The following is a 12,537-nucleotide window of genomic DNA, read 5'->3' on the forward strand; positions in this document are numbered from 1 at the left end:
GGTGACTCCACCAATTCCCTGGGCAGCCTATTCCAATGTCTAACCATTTTTTCAGTAATTTTTTTTTCAATCATCTAATCCAAGCCTCCCTGATATAATTTTAGGCAGTTTCCTCTCACCCTTTTACCCGAGACATGGTAGAAAAGACTGACCCCCACCTCACTACAACCTCCTTTCAACCTCTTCCAGACTAAAGCAGTTGCCTCAGCTGCTCTTCATAAGACTTGTGCTCCAGATCCTTCACCAGCTTCATTGCCCTTCTCTGGATATGCTCCAGTACTTCAATGTCCTTTTTGAAATGAGGGGCCTAAATCTGAACACAACACTTGAGGTGCAGCCTTGCCAGTGCCAAGTATAGGAGGATGATCACTGCACTGGTCCTGCTCACCACACTATTGTTGATACAGGCCAAGATGCCACTGGTTTTCTTGACCACCTGGGCACATTGCTGACTGATGACCTGTCAAACAGCATTCCCAAGTCCATTTCTTCCAAGCAGCTCTCAAGCCTCTCCTCCCCAAGCCTGTAGCAATGCATGGGGTTGTATAAATGGTTATTTACCATTGTATAAATTCTAGAGAGGGACTATAGTACAGAAACAGATATAAATGCTTAGTGTGGCCCCAGAGCCTGCTCTTGGCAGCTCCTTATTCAGCTACAAACTTATCCAAATTCTGAGAGATCATCAACACTATCTGCTGCTATGCTGTCTATCTGTTGCCAATACAGCCACAGACTGTGGAAAGGAACTGAGAACTGAGGCTAACAACCTAATCCTCAAGTTAAGCCTATTTCATAGAGCTTCAACACTTGATTAGACATAGTCCATGAAACCGTAAAAAACAAAGACTGAAAGACATGAAGGCATTGGCTATGTATTTGCAGTATGGCACAATTTTTACGTACATGCTCATTCCATTCCTGTCTAATGCCACTCGCAAGATGGGCATATTCGAAAGAGTCACTCTTTTCCAAGCATGTCCCATTACAAACCCAAAATTTGATGATAAAGAAAATGGCAAATTGTGAGAATGCCCTGGAAGGCAGCAGAGCCTATGAAGTAGAGCACTGTACCAGCGTTTATACTTCCAGGTTTGCCATGCCTATGGTGGCTAACTTTTAGAAAGTTGATGAGCATCCTCATCCCTCATTTCCCTATCCATAACATATGCAGAATAATATCAGCTTTTTTTGGTAAGGTATTTGAGATAGATATACCAGTAAAAAGGGATATGTGATAGGCAGGTCTGTCTTTTGAAGACAGGAGTTTCACACCTCATACAACCCTCTCTTGTCAGTGGAAAGACTGAAAAAAACTCCACACCTTTCAGTTTAAACAAATCTAAACATTCTTAATCCTTGGATCACACCTGGAACTATTTATTACCAAGATCTGATCTTGTGATGGGATTAGTTCAGCCTCAGTATTACAGTAACTCCACTGTGGTTTCACTCATAACAGGGAATAAAAAATACATACTTCTGGAGTTATGTTTCATATTAGATGGTGAGCATATTTGTATGAGCCCTCATTTTCCCATTCGGCTTCAGAGGATCCCATTACAGAGTTTTGTATGGTTACTTTCTACTTCTGCATTGGGTCAAGCTTTCCCCAGGGTACACTTCTAATTCATGGTCTTCTACATTATTATTACCCTTCTGACCTAAATGATTAGCCAAAGTTTGAGGGCCTGAGGGCTGTTTTTATTAGGAGAAGAAAATTATGAAGTCAAGCATCTTTTAGGTATATCCAGTTAAAAAAAAACACCTCCAAAGTCACCCACACCCGATTTCACTCCTGTTTCCTTCAATGCAGGAGATAGTAACAAAAAAAAATCCCTGCCTTCCCTTCTTGAAGCCTTTTCAGCCAGACTCAGAACTTTGTAGGACTGCCATATTGATTATCTAATTCTTTATTATTTTCACTTCTTCCTTCTTTGAGTTTTTTGCTATGCTTTTTCTCCTGCTTTATCTGTTTTTCTTTCTTTTGCTTTTGGCTTTCTCTTCCAGATATACTCAATTTCCACATGGATTAATTTAATAGCCAGTCATACCCTTCTTCCTCTCAGTTCAAGTGCCTGAGTGTCCTCACATATGCTTTTGTTTCGGGAGGTGAAATGTGCTAGAGTTTAGGGTGGAGGCTGCTATTGTTTGAGCTGCTTCTAGCATGAGCTTACCTGTTCCTTAGAGGAAGGATGTAACATTCACCAAGTTCCATGGTATTTCACCCACAGACGCATGCCACAAGTTCACATTTTTGGAATGCTGTGGAGACCTTTCTGGTTTGCTCAAATATCCCACTCAGCTGACTCCAGAGTCTGAAGGCAAACAACACTTCTGCTGGTTGTACCAGGGGAGTGAGTGAAGGCAGCAGTCCTGTCCTCCCCCAGCCTCCTCTCCCTCGCTGCTTGCAGGATAAACAGCTGTAATAGCTCAAAGGAAAGTGTGGTAGAGTGTCAGGAATGAGAAGTCAGGAGTGGGGGAAAGGCAGGACAGTGCTTTTGGCACTGGTGTCAGTGCACCTGGCTTGAAGTATTCATCAAACTAGCCTCATCCATTGAAATATCCCTAAACTCTAAGCAAGCAGAAATGCTTGTATAGTGGATCCCAGTAGCTGCCAGTTCTAATCTGAGAATTTGGATAGGATTGGCATGGAAAAGCTGTGAATTTTTAAATTATGGCTGTTACGCAGAGTAGCATAAGGGTCTCAATGCTTTCTGCCCGCCATAGTTAAATATCTATCCAAATGAATTACAGAATATAGCAGGAAACATGCTCATGATGAATTCTACCATGATCCTACACTGACACAAGGGGGTTTTGGTCTTTCACAGCCTTAGCAGCTGGAACCTTAAAAATTTTAAGAAGACCACTGTGAAAGAGAGGGACAATTTAGAGTGACTTGCCCAACATGAACAATGGCATTTGTGGCACAGCACCCACATACCCATTTCCTAGCCCACCTGATCCCAGTGCTTTCCTCACAGCTGGAGTCCCACTATTATCTTGTGTCAATAAGCTGTGAAAACAATATAGAGAAACATATCAGAGAATGCCCTGCTATTATTTCCTCTTGCAGATGCACATTTTCAAATAAAACTCCAGCATCAGTTCTTGAGGCAATATATGCAGCATTCTCTAAACTGCTTAAGCAGTTGTGCTATACCTATAACCCCAATCTATAACACAAATATTAAAGCAGAAAAAGTGTGCATAAAATCTATATTACCACATTAATCTCAAAAGGACTTTTGGCTAATATAAAATTCAGTATCATCTTCATTGATGGTTCAGGGAAATAAAGTTGTAATAAATTGCCACAAGGCAAAGTACTAATGATTGAATGAGGCTACGCAATTAAGATGTAACTTTTTAAATCACCTTTGAGGTTAAATGTAGAAGAATTATGAGTAAAAGGGCAATTAAATGCCAGACTTTTCAATCTCAGGTCTCCTCATCAAAGATTCAGTTACCTAAATTGTTTTTCACTCTTTAGAGGAAGAGCTGGGTGTAACAATATTTCATGCCCCACAAGAGGAAGTAAAGAATACTCTTTCAAACAAAAGCATTACCAGGCTATCAAAATCTTAACAAAGAAAAATAAACTGATCAAGACTGATCTACCATGGCTCTCAAGTTCCCGAATTCCTAAATGTTAACATTAGGTGATAAAAGGGAAAAGAAGTGTAAAATGTAGCCATTATCATCTTCATATCGCAACTTCAAGTAATATATATCTTAATGAAAGGTGAGTTGCATGGGCAGTGCATTTGATATTTCTGTAACTTTCTATATAATTTCACATGGTGTATTTAAAAATACTTTCCTTTTGAAATAGTTTAGGATTTATTTTTGAAGAGAAAAATGGATTCACTCATGCTCTCATTCTGCTTATATGTCTGACTGACTTTGAGTAAAACTATTCAAATTTAAGTGTATTCAAGACTGTCAAGCCAATTTAAATTTTTTTCAAGGCACATATGAAAAATCTAATACTTACTGACTGAAAAACTAAACTAGTGCCAATCTACAATCATTCATGAAAGTTACAGAAATATGCTATGCATAGTATTGAAAATAGTAACCTTCTTAATTTTTTTTCTTTTTCCAAATGATGATGTGCTACTTGGTATAAATCAGTATCAGAATTTTGTATTGTTATATCATATCCATCCAAAGTTTCCAAGGCATGTTAAGATGGAGCAATTTAACAGCCTGACTTGTTTTGTGAGGTTTTGTGCCCCTACCTCTAGCACGAAAAGAATGGGGGACATAAGAAAAGAAGTTTCTCACCCAAGATCAGTAATATTTCTATTTCTGCACTGTAAGATTTAGGCTACTATATCTGCATCATATAAACAAATAAAGACCACATGCAATTTTCCCTTGGGCAGAATGAAAAAGGGAGAAAAGAAAGAAAAGAAATAAGCATATTTGACAGATGCTAGTCGCATCATTTACTACATGGTAAGCTGTTAGAAGGCGTATCTATTTCAAAACAACTAAATAAATTCAAAATTCACACCAGTTTGTTGCAAGAGCTCACAGTTTTTATTTTAGACTTGGAATGTGCTATTTTGCTCTAACTTAAAATAGCCATACACAACCCTCCTTAAAAAAATACCACACTGAAAAATGTTCCCTTAAAATACACAAGACAAAACTGATTCTCTTAGTGACTGAAGTGAAACCAAAGTATCTCTAAATAAAAAATTACTTAAAGAGTGGATAGAAGAGTTTAGGAAGATGGGAGGAAAAGAAGTATATTAAAATGCTGTGCTTTTTACCTTATGCAAAATAGACATCTTTATCCTCTCTCCATTTACACCACTAATGCTGTAGCAACAGTTGCAACTGTACTGTATGAGTTTCACTGTACATCAGTTTAAGTAATTAATGTTATTTACTACTGCCATTCTCATCAGAGTGAAAAATCAGTTTTCTGGCTTTCCATAAACTTACAAGCCTCCTCCTAGAGCTGTTTACAAGAGCCTTTCCAGCTTAACATTTCTGAGATATGTAGGCAGCTTTCCTGACACATGGAAAAGAGTGTGAATTACTGGAGTATCCAGCATCATAAAACACGGTCACTGATATAAAACTGAAAATGTACATACCAGCTTTTTATTGTGCGTTTACAGCCCAATTCAAGTTTATGAATAAAGTTTCATTAAAAGTTGAATTATTGCATACTGGATGCACTGGCATTATATTAACACTAAACCAAAAACCAGAATCAACTTCATTTCTCTTGGCTTTACATAATGGAGCTTCTCTCTGTACATCTGTAATTTTTAAAAATTCCTCCTGCTTCTACAACAACCTTCTGCTAATTTTCTTCAATTTTCTGCTCCACTAACTTAAAAGTCATTTCCTTAAGAAAACAGATGACAGACAACCTGAGTGACTGATTATATTGTGCCATCACTTTGTTTTTTCTCTGAGGCCTTGGTTTAAGAGGATGGATGTTAGTGTAAATGACAGAAAGGGGAGCTTCGCATAGGATTTCAGTTCTGTTCAAAGACAAGCTAATGCAACCTTGCTGAGGTGCAATCAACTTGACAAATGGATGCTGTGCAGCCCTGTGCCTCCCACTGAAACCCGAGAGTCTGATTTACACAATATTCCCCCTGTAAACGGAGGGAAGCCCAAATTCCAATCAGACTTAACGCTGCTCGGCTGTATAATGGGTTGATCTGATAATTCCTCCCATATAATGAAATCTGATAATAGTGGGAAAAAATACATCAGAGAGAATGGAATACATTAATGAACTTGTAAAAATACACTTAAGTCTTAACAGATTTAATAAACAGAGGAAGGATGGCTCAAACCAGGAGTCTTCATATGTGGTCAGCAGTTCTCGGGTTTAACAATAAAGCTGACTGAAAATACAGAGTTTCTATTTACAATTGACTACATTCACCACACCTTTTTTCAGATGGCCAGGAAATGAAAAAAAAAAAGCATTTAAATATCAAAGTAAGCTTTGTAATATGTTTACATGTCTTGCCTTGTTCTGTTTCCCCTTCAAACTAAACTAATTCTATGATACAAGCTGTTTTCTCAGGGAAATGTGAGTCAGATAGAAATGTTTTCCTACCCGAAAAACAGAGTTTCACTTACTGACTGGAAAGAATAGGAAACATTTGCTTTTAGACTTTTAAGATTTTTTTTGGACTTTAAAAACAAAGACAATTCCATTTCAAAACGCTTTTCGCACAAGTTTGACAGCTGGCACAAAAATTAACTGAATGTTTACACTACAAAAATGTCACAGAAATCTCTTAAAATCAGTGGATTTTGTGTATTGTAATAAACTACTCAGATGGTCATTGTTCTCTACAAATAAATATTTTGCCTTAGCAGCTACAGTTGCGACCAGAAGCTGTTCTCACACATCTACAAGTTGAGTAGTGCAGGATTTTTAGGGTTTTATTTACTTTGCTGTTGTCACAAATAAAAGAAAAAAAGAAAAAACTTAGGCAAACATTTCATGCTGAAGTGAATGGATTTCAACAGCTGCTGATTTGGTGACATCGAGAACCCCAGTGGAGATGTCCTGCTGAATTAACGTCTTGGAAATGTTAAAAAGAAACTTCAAACAGCCCTTGTTTAGCAGGCGGTCGAGGCTCGCTCTCGGTGGGGATCATGTGAAGACTAGCAGAGCAGTCACTCAGTCATGAATCAGACTTGTCAATAGTTGCCTATTTTCTCAACAGGTGTCTCAATCACACGTCATAATCCTTCCCCCCACAGGCTTCTGTTGAACAGAAATGGCTATTGCACAGGACACTGGTTTTCCTTGTATGAGACATATACTGACTTCTTAATAAGCAGCTCCCTCCTCCAGCCTCTACTGAGCTTTATACTTGGTATAAACATGTCTCTCTCGCCTGTGTGAGCTAGCAGGAAAAGAACGAGAGCTGTAACACAGGAGCAAGGAAGCTTTTAATCCTTTGTTATTGCTGAAGATAAGCACGGCAAACACCGAGCGATCATTCGCTGTTTTGTCAGATAAATATGAAGGGCTGTTACATTGAGGTACCCTTTGTGAATCCCTACACAGTTGGTACTTGGACAGAAAAAGGCCTCACTGACATAAAAGATCTTTCTGTAACTAAAGATGTAGGGAAGTGTTTCACATTAACTAAATAAAAAAATTTAAAAGTTTAAATTAAAAACCCAGGAAGCCATTTTCAAGTAGGTTTTTGTTGGGTTTTTTTGTTTTTTCTTGTGGGTTTTTTTTTTTTAATAACTAGCTTTCAATCATGACTTTTTGCAGAATTTTTTGTTATTAATTTTCTTAAGTTTTGAAATCCTCATTTCTTTTATAGGACTCACACACACAGGTAATTACAGAAGTAAATCAAGTCCTCTGGGTTCCAGATGTCAGAATCCTGAAGAAATACAAGTATTAACAGAAAATTTTAAATTACATACAGTTTTTACCCTATAGAAAAGTGCTTATGTCTGTCCTTATATCTGTGCTCTTTGAACCACATCAGTATTGAGCAAAACAAAAAGATTTTAAGAAAATTTTCTTTGCTTTTCTATCAAAAAGCAACAAACCAGTAAATATTGTACAAAGCACGTTAAGCTCGTACAAATTATATAATTTATAATGTATCACCAAACTACTTTGGGCTTCCTCTTGTTACCTTTATTTTCCAATTTTACCTATTATATGTACACAAAATACTGATGAGCTGAAGTAATATTCTGTATTTCTAGGCCAGTCTGTTCTTGTATCAGTGGAAGAAGTATGCTCATAAGATAATGTGGGCTGGTTAGTAGCAGCATGCTTCACTTTTGTAGTAACAGCTCCTGTAGAAACTACAGCTTCTACATGACTTGCAAATTAAACATAAAAGGAGATTTACAAAAAAATATATCAGCTTTATGCAATGTTTTGAGATCATAAGCTCCCTTGTATCAGACTTTATAAAAAAGTTCCCTAAGGAAGGTAAACTCTGCAAATGTAGCATACAACATAATAATTTCCAAATACCTTTGAAATTCACGTCAAATGAAGTTAGACAGTAAAACTAGTGTAGTTTGATCATTCCAGTTGTATGTCAAAATTCTTCCACATTGCTGAATAACATGAAAGTGCAGCACCAGTTTCTGTCACCCTCAATTTAAAAACTTTTGATATACTACCTTTGAGCATGGAGTTGTTTAAATACTATCTCTAACATCAGTAAACTGCATGTACCACCTGCACCACGACTTGAATTACTGAAACACAACACTACACAACTAAAGAGATCTTCTCAGATTTCAGCAGAAAAAAACATTGTTCTGAAGAAATTTATATCAAAAGAAAATATTTCAATTATATTTCAAATGTGAAATATAATTTGTGTATTTGATGTATACTCAGATTATTACTTTATACTGGATACACCACAATGACAAGGTATTTTAAATATGTTGACAGACACCTATAGTCTGGGCCAGGTCTTGAAAATGCAATGCAAGTGAATGACTTTACATACAAGTTACTCCTGTGAATTAATTTTAACTACTCACAAGTGCTTTGTAATGACATAGATATTTTTGTAATTTCTGTAAGAATGAATATAAAATATATACATTACTTACTATATTGTACAGACAGCATGTCAGGATATTCTTTTCTCTTTGCTCTGGGGTAAGTTGTAAGAACTCTGTTCTTACTCATAGTCCTAATTTTATTTTATTCAACATTGTATAAGTATTTTGACATAAGACTGGATTAATCAATTGGTTTCAACAGCATTGCTCAGATGCATGCTGCTTCCTGTGCATTTGTAGACAGAAAACATGAATTTTTCAAGTTTTATTTTCTCTGTAATTTTTGACACTATGTAAGGATACTATGCAGAGAATATGCCAGAAGATTATTTAGAAAACACAAATACAATCTCAGCAAATGCAACCATCAATGATATTTACTTACAAAACTTGCCAGACAGTGATTGATTGTTTCTGAATGGGAGCCCAGCCTCATACAAACCACATTCATCAAAAGCATCCTGATCATACCACCATATTAACATTTTGAACTTTACTCCCAGTACTTAAGGAATAGAACTTGTGAAATAATCAAATTTAGGGGAAATTGACTCTTGTTTTCTATGTATAATGATCTACATTCAACATGGATAATGCATTCTTGCTGCACTCTCTGCTTTTCTCCTAAGCAAACAGTAAGAACTGATAAAAAAGAACCTATTTTGGAGTAAACCCCCAATGCTGACATGTAATCATTATAAAATGGAACTTTCAAAGGATAATCAGCAATGATGCAAATTCCATCCCATTCAGATGCAGCTCATTTATTCCAGAAAATGGACAAAATTATAATATTACTATCAAAAGTAACACAAAGGCTACAACAGCAAATGCTTAGACACATAGTCAGAATGATATCAAGAAATAGGAAAGTGCTATTACCAGTAGGGATAGCATTGATATACTAGAACTTGACGATGCCTAGCTCTAAGCTCCGAAGTTTAAAGGTACATTGACAGATTAGATGTTTCTGAAAAAGAATAGGGTAAGTATGTAAAATCTTCCCTGTATTTCAAGACTAAATAAGCTTAAGTTATTCTGCCTACGAGACAAGGTGTGGGTAAACTAACAATGGACCTACAATACCCACGATGAGAGAGATTTGCAGGGAGATATCTCAAAAGTAACAAAGACAAAACCAAGATCTTGTAAACGGTAGAGGAAGGTCAGATTAGAAGAAAGGCGCACAACTTCTCCCAGACTACAGTAGAGTAAGAGTGATACTGAGACTTTTTTCTGTCAGACAAGGAATGGAATGGAAACTTCAGCTGAAAACTCTGAAACCTTTAGCAAGTTTCCAGAGCCAACGCACTACCTCAGCGTACTTACACTGTCCATTTCATGACCTGAAAGAACCTTCCAACTTCTTCATATAACAGAAACCAAAGCACGTCACCTGCTTATGCCATCTTAGCTGGCGACTTAGCTTGCTTACCTTCTAATTTCAATTTGAAATGAAGAACATGATTAGGAATGCAGAAGTTTGTAACATACGACCTAGAATCTTGTTCCATCTGATAAAGACCATCCCCATCAAAATTGTACTCCTGATCAAAATGTCAGTCAAATAACAGTCTTTGATACTCTGGGCTGCCACTCTCTCAGTTGTGAATGATTTGTGATTTGGAACAAGGTTTTAGAAGGTAGATATACAAGGGAAGTAAGAGGCATTGCTCAAAATGAGACCCATGATACTCTAGCTCTTCAATATACAGCCCAGCACACTTATCTATTCTCAGGACAAGGGTCATGGATTCCTGTGATTTTGACAATGAGTCTTTACTTTTCTATGCTTCTCTTAACCTCTTTTTCTGAAATTATGAACAAAATTTCCCCCTTCAGTCACTTTTGGCCAGCAGGAGGCAATGAGCATGCAACTGCCAGCTACAATGTTTTGTAAAAGAAAGAGTAAAAGGGAGTTCAAAATACAAATTACTTATTCTACTAAAAAAACCATGAGATGGCTGGTAACTCCAGCTTTCATGGACTTTGGGCATTAAAAACTAACAGAGGAACATCAGTTCTTAATATGACTGTGTTCAAAGGTACAGTGTTTTACTCTCATGCACTTAAACAAGAGCCCAGTCAAAACAAAGATGGGATCCTACACCCAGGTGATGTACCTACATTTGGTATTTCACTTCAGATCAACCTCCATTCACATCAGTTGGACTTGCATGTTTGATTCTGTACACTTGCACAGACCAATCCTCAGGTAATCTAACAGGACAACTCATATACAGACCTACATGAGTATGAAAATATTTACAGCATCAGGACATTTGGTCAGAATTTCCTAATGAACTAATGATTTAAAAGTTCTGGGTGCTCTTTGTTTCTGAATACCATAGCATTAGGTATCTCAAATCAGAAATCTGGAATTAGAGGGTATATTTGAAACGTAGTCTTTAATTTTTCTCACAAGGCCTTGATTGTACTTTAGACTTTGGATCACTGTCTGTATTATTTCTGAAGCCTCATGACTAACCTTTAACTTTACTAAAATTGTTCAGACATCATGAGTGCTACTACATTGTTACACATGGCACTGTCCTTAAGCTGCTGAGGGAACATATCTTGCCTAAATACCTCAGCAAATGATGACAACCTTTGAAACAACTTCTGGCAGGCTGTTACATCATACTGTTCCCTACCTTCTCACGCTTTTTTTCATTAAAATAAGTCTTTCAAGCAAATAATATATTCTCTTTTTATAATCTTTCACACTACTTTAAAAAGCTATCCTTTTTTATGTAATCAAAACAGTCTCCAATACCTTTTAATCACTTAGCTTTTCCTTGTCTAAAGTTGAAAGCTTATTGAAATTATCACTTTCCTCACCGCCATGATCAGAAACTAGATGTTTCTTAGGATATTCCATAATTTCATCAAGTTCTATACTTCCTGTTTTTCCAACTGGATTCAGTACTGTTCTCTTCCACTGCTTATTTTGTCACATTTCCCAAGTTTTACTATAATCCAGTGCTTGTTATATTGCTGTATGTTCTAGAGGCTATTGAGATATGAAGCGCTCTTGGCACGTTATCCTAAAAGGCATATCTTGTCCACAGAAAACAATCTGCTTTTGAAGTTAACACTTAGCTTGCTACTCTTCCTTTCAGTGATATTCATTGATATAAAGCATAACTGTGACAATTTGATTTGGTCATTGGCTTAATGCAAGTTATTTTGAGTTTTGGCAGGTAAATAAAGTCCTGCTGTCTACTCAACTTCGACTTGCCAAAACTGTTAGGACAGAAAGATGTATGTCTAAACATATTGAAACACAGATTCATAAGGCAGATATAGTGTGACCAGTATGACCCAAAAAGTGTATTAAAGCAATCATTTCTCTAGCTGAAGAACTAAGACGTATTGCATTTAAAAAGAGTGTGTTGAGGGTAAAGTGTGGATGTCCTTTGCCACACTGCTCAGCTGACTCTTTGAGGAGCTCCTTTGCTTCTAAAAACGCGGTCATGAACTCCCCTCAACAGTGAAAGTTACTTTCACTGAGCAACTCCACCATAATCAAGATGTCAGCTTTTGCTTTTATCCTTCATATTTGATTACAACTCTGTTACAACATTTGCTAAAGGGGAAAACTCGGAGTCCAAATTTCAACGTTTCCTTAAAATTCCAACTACTGTTCTTTACTGAATGTTGGTCATTTAACCCTCAGAAGCACTTTGACCTGAAGAGCGACACAAAGCCATCAGAAATAGGAAGGATGCAGCCAAAATTTTTATTTTTCAGGATATTATACATACTTCTTTTATTCCAATTAAAAGTCACAGCAAAACAGTCTTTATGAGAAGCGTATGAATTTCGACTCTTTCCATCTACATTCATCTCAGGTGTTACCTTTTCTGAATGCAAAATGATTCATTTAAAAGTGTAACAAAATATATATTGTCCCAAACACAAATTCCTTACACTCTACTAAACACAGACAGGGATGGCTAGAGGCTACAAATCTTT

General features: G+C 36.8%; 1 protein-coding gene across 2 annotated transcripts in view; it reads right to left on the reverse strand.

The window, feature by feature from the left end:
• STAU2 (staufen double-stranded RNA binding protein 2) overlaps positions 1 to 12,537 on the reverse strand; it is a 174,621-nt gene that overhangs the window by 37,682 nt on the left and 124,402 nt on the right. The gene's annotated exons all lie outside the window — the stretch shown is intronic.

The sequence above is a fragment of the Lepidothrix coronata genome, unplaced genomic scaffold (assembly GCF_001604755.1).
Source record: "Lepidothrix coronata isolate B3197 unplaced genomic scaffold, Lepidothrix_coronata-1.0 Scaffold36, whole genome shotgun sequence".
NCBI classification, from domain to species: domain Eukaryota; kingdom Metazoa; phylum Chordata; class Aves; order Passeriformes; family Pipridae; genus Lepidothrix; species Lepidothrix coronata.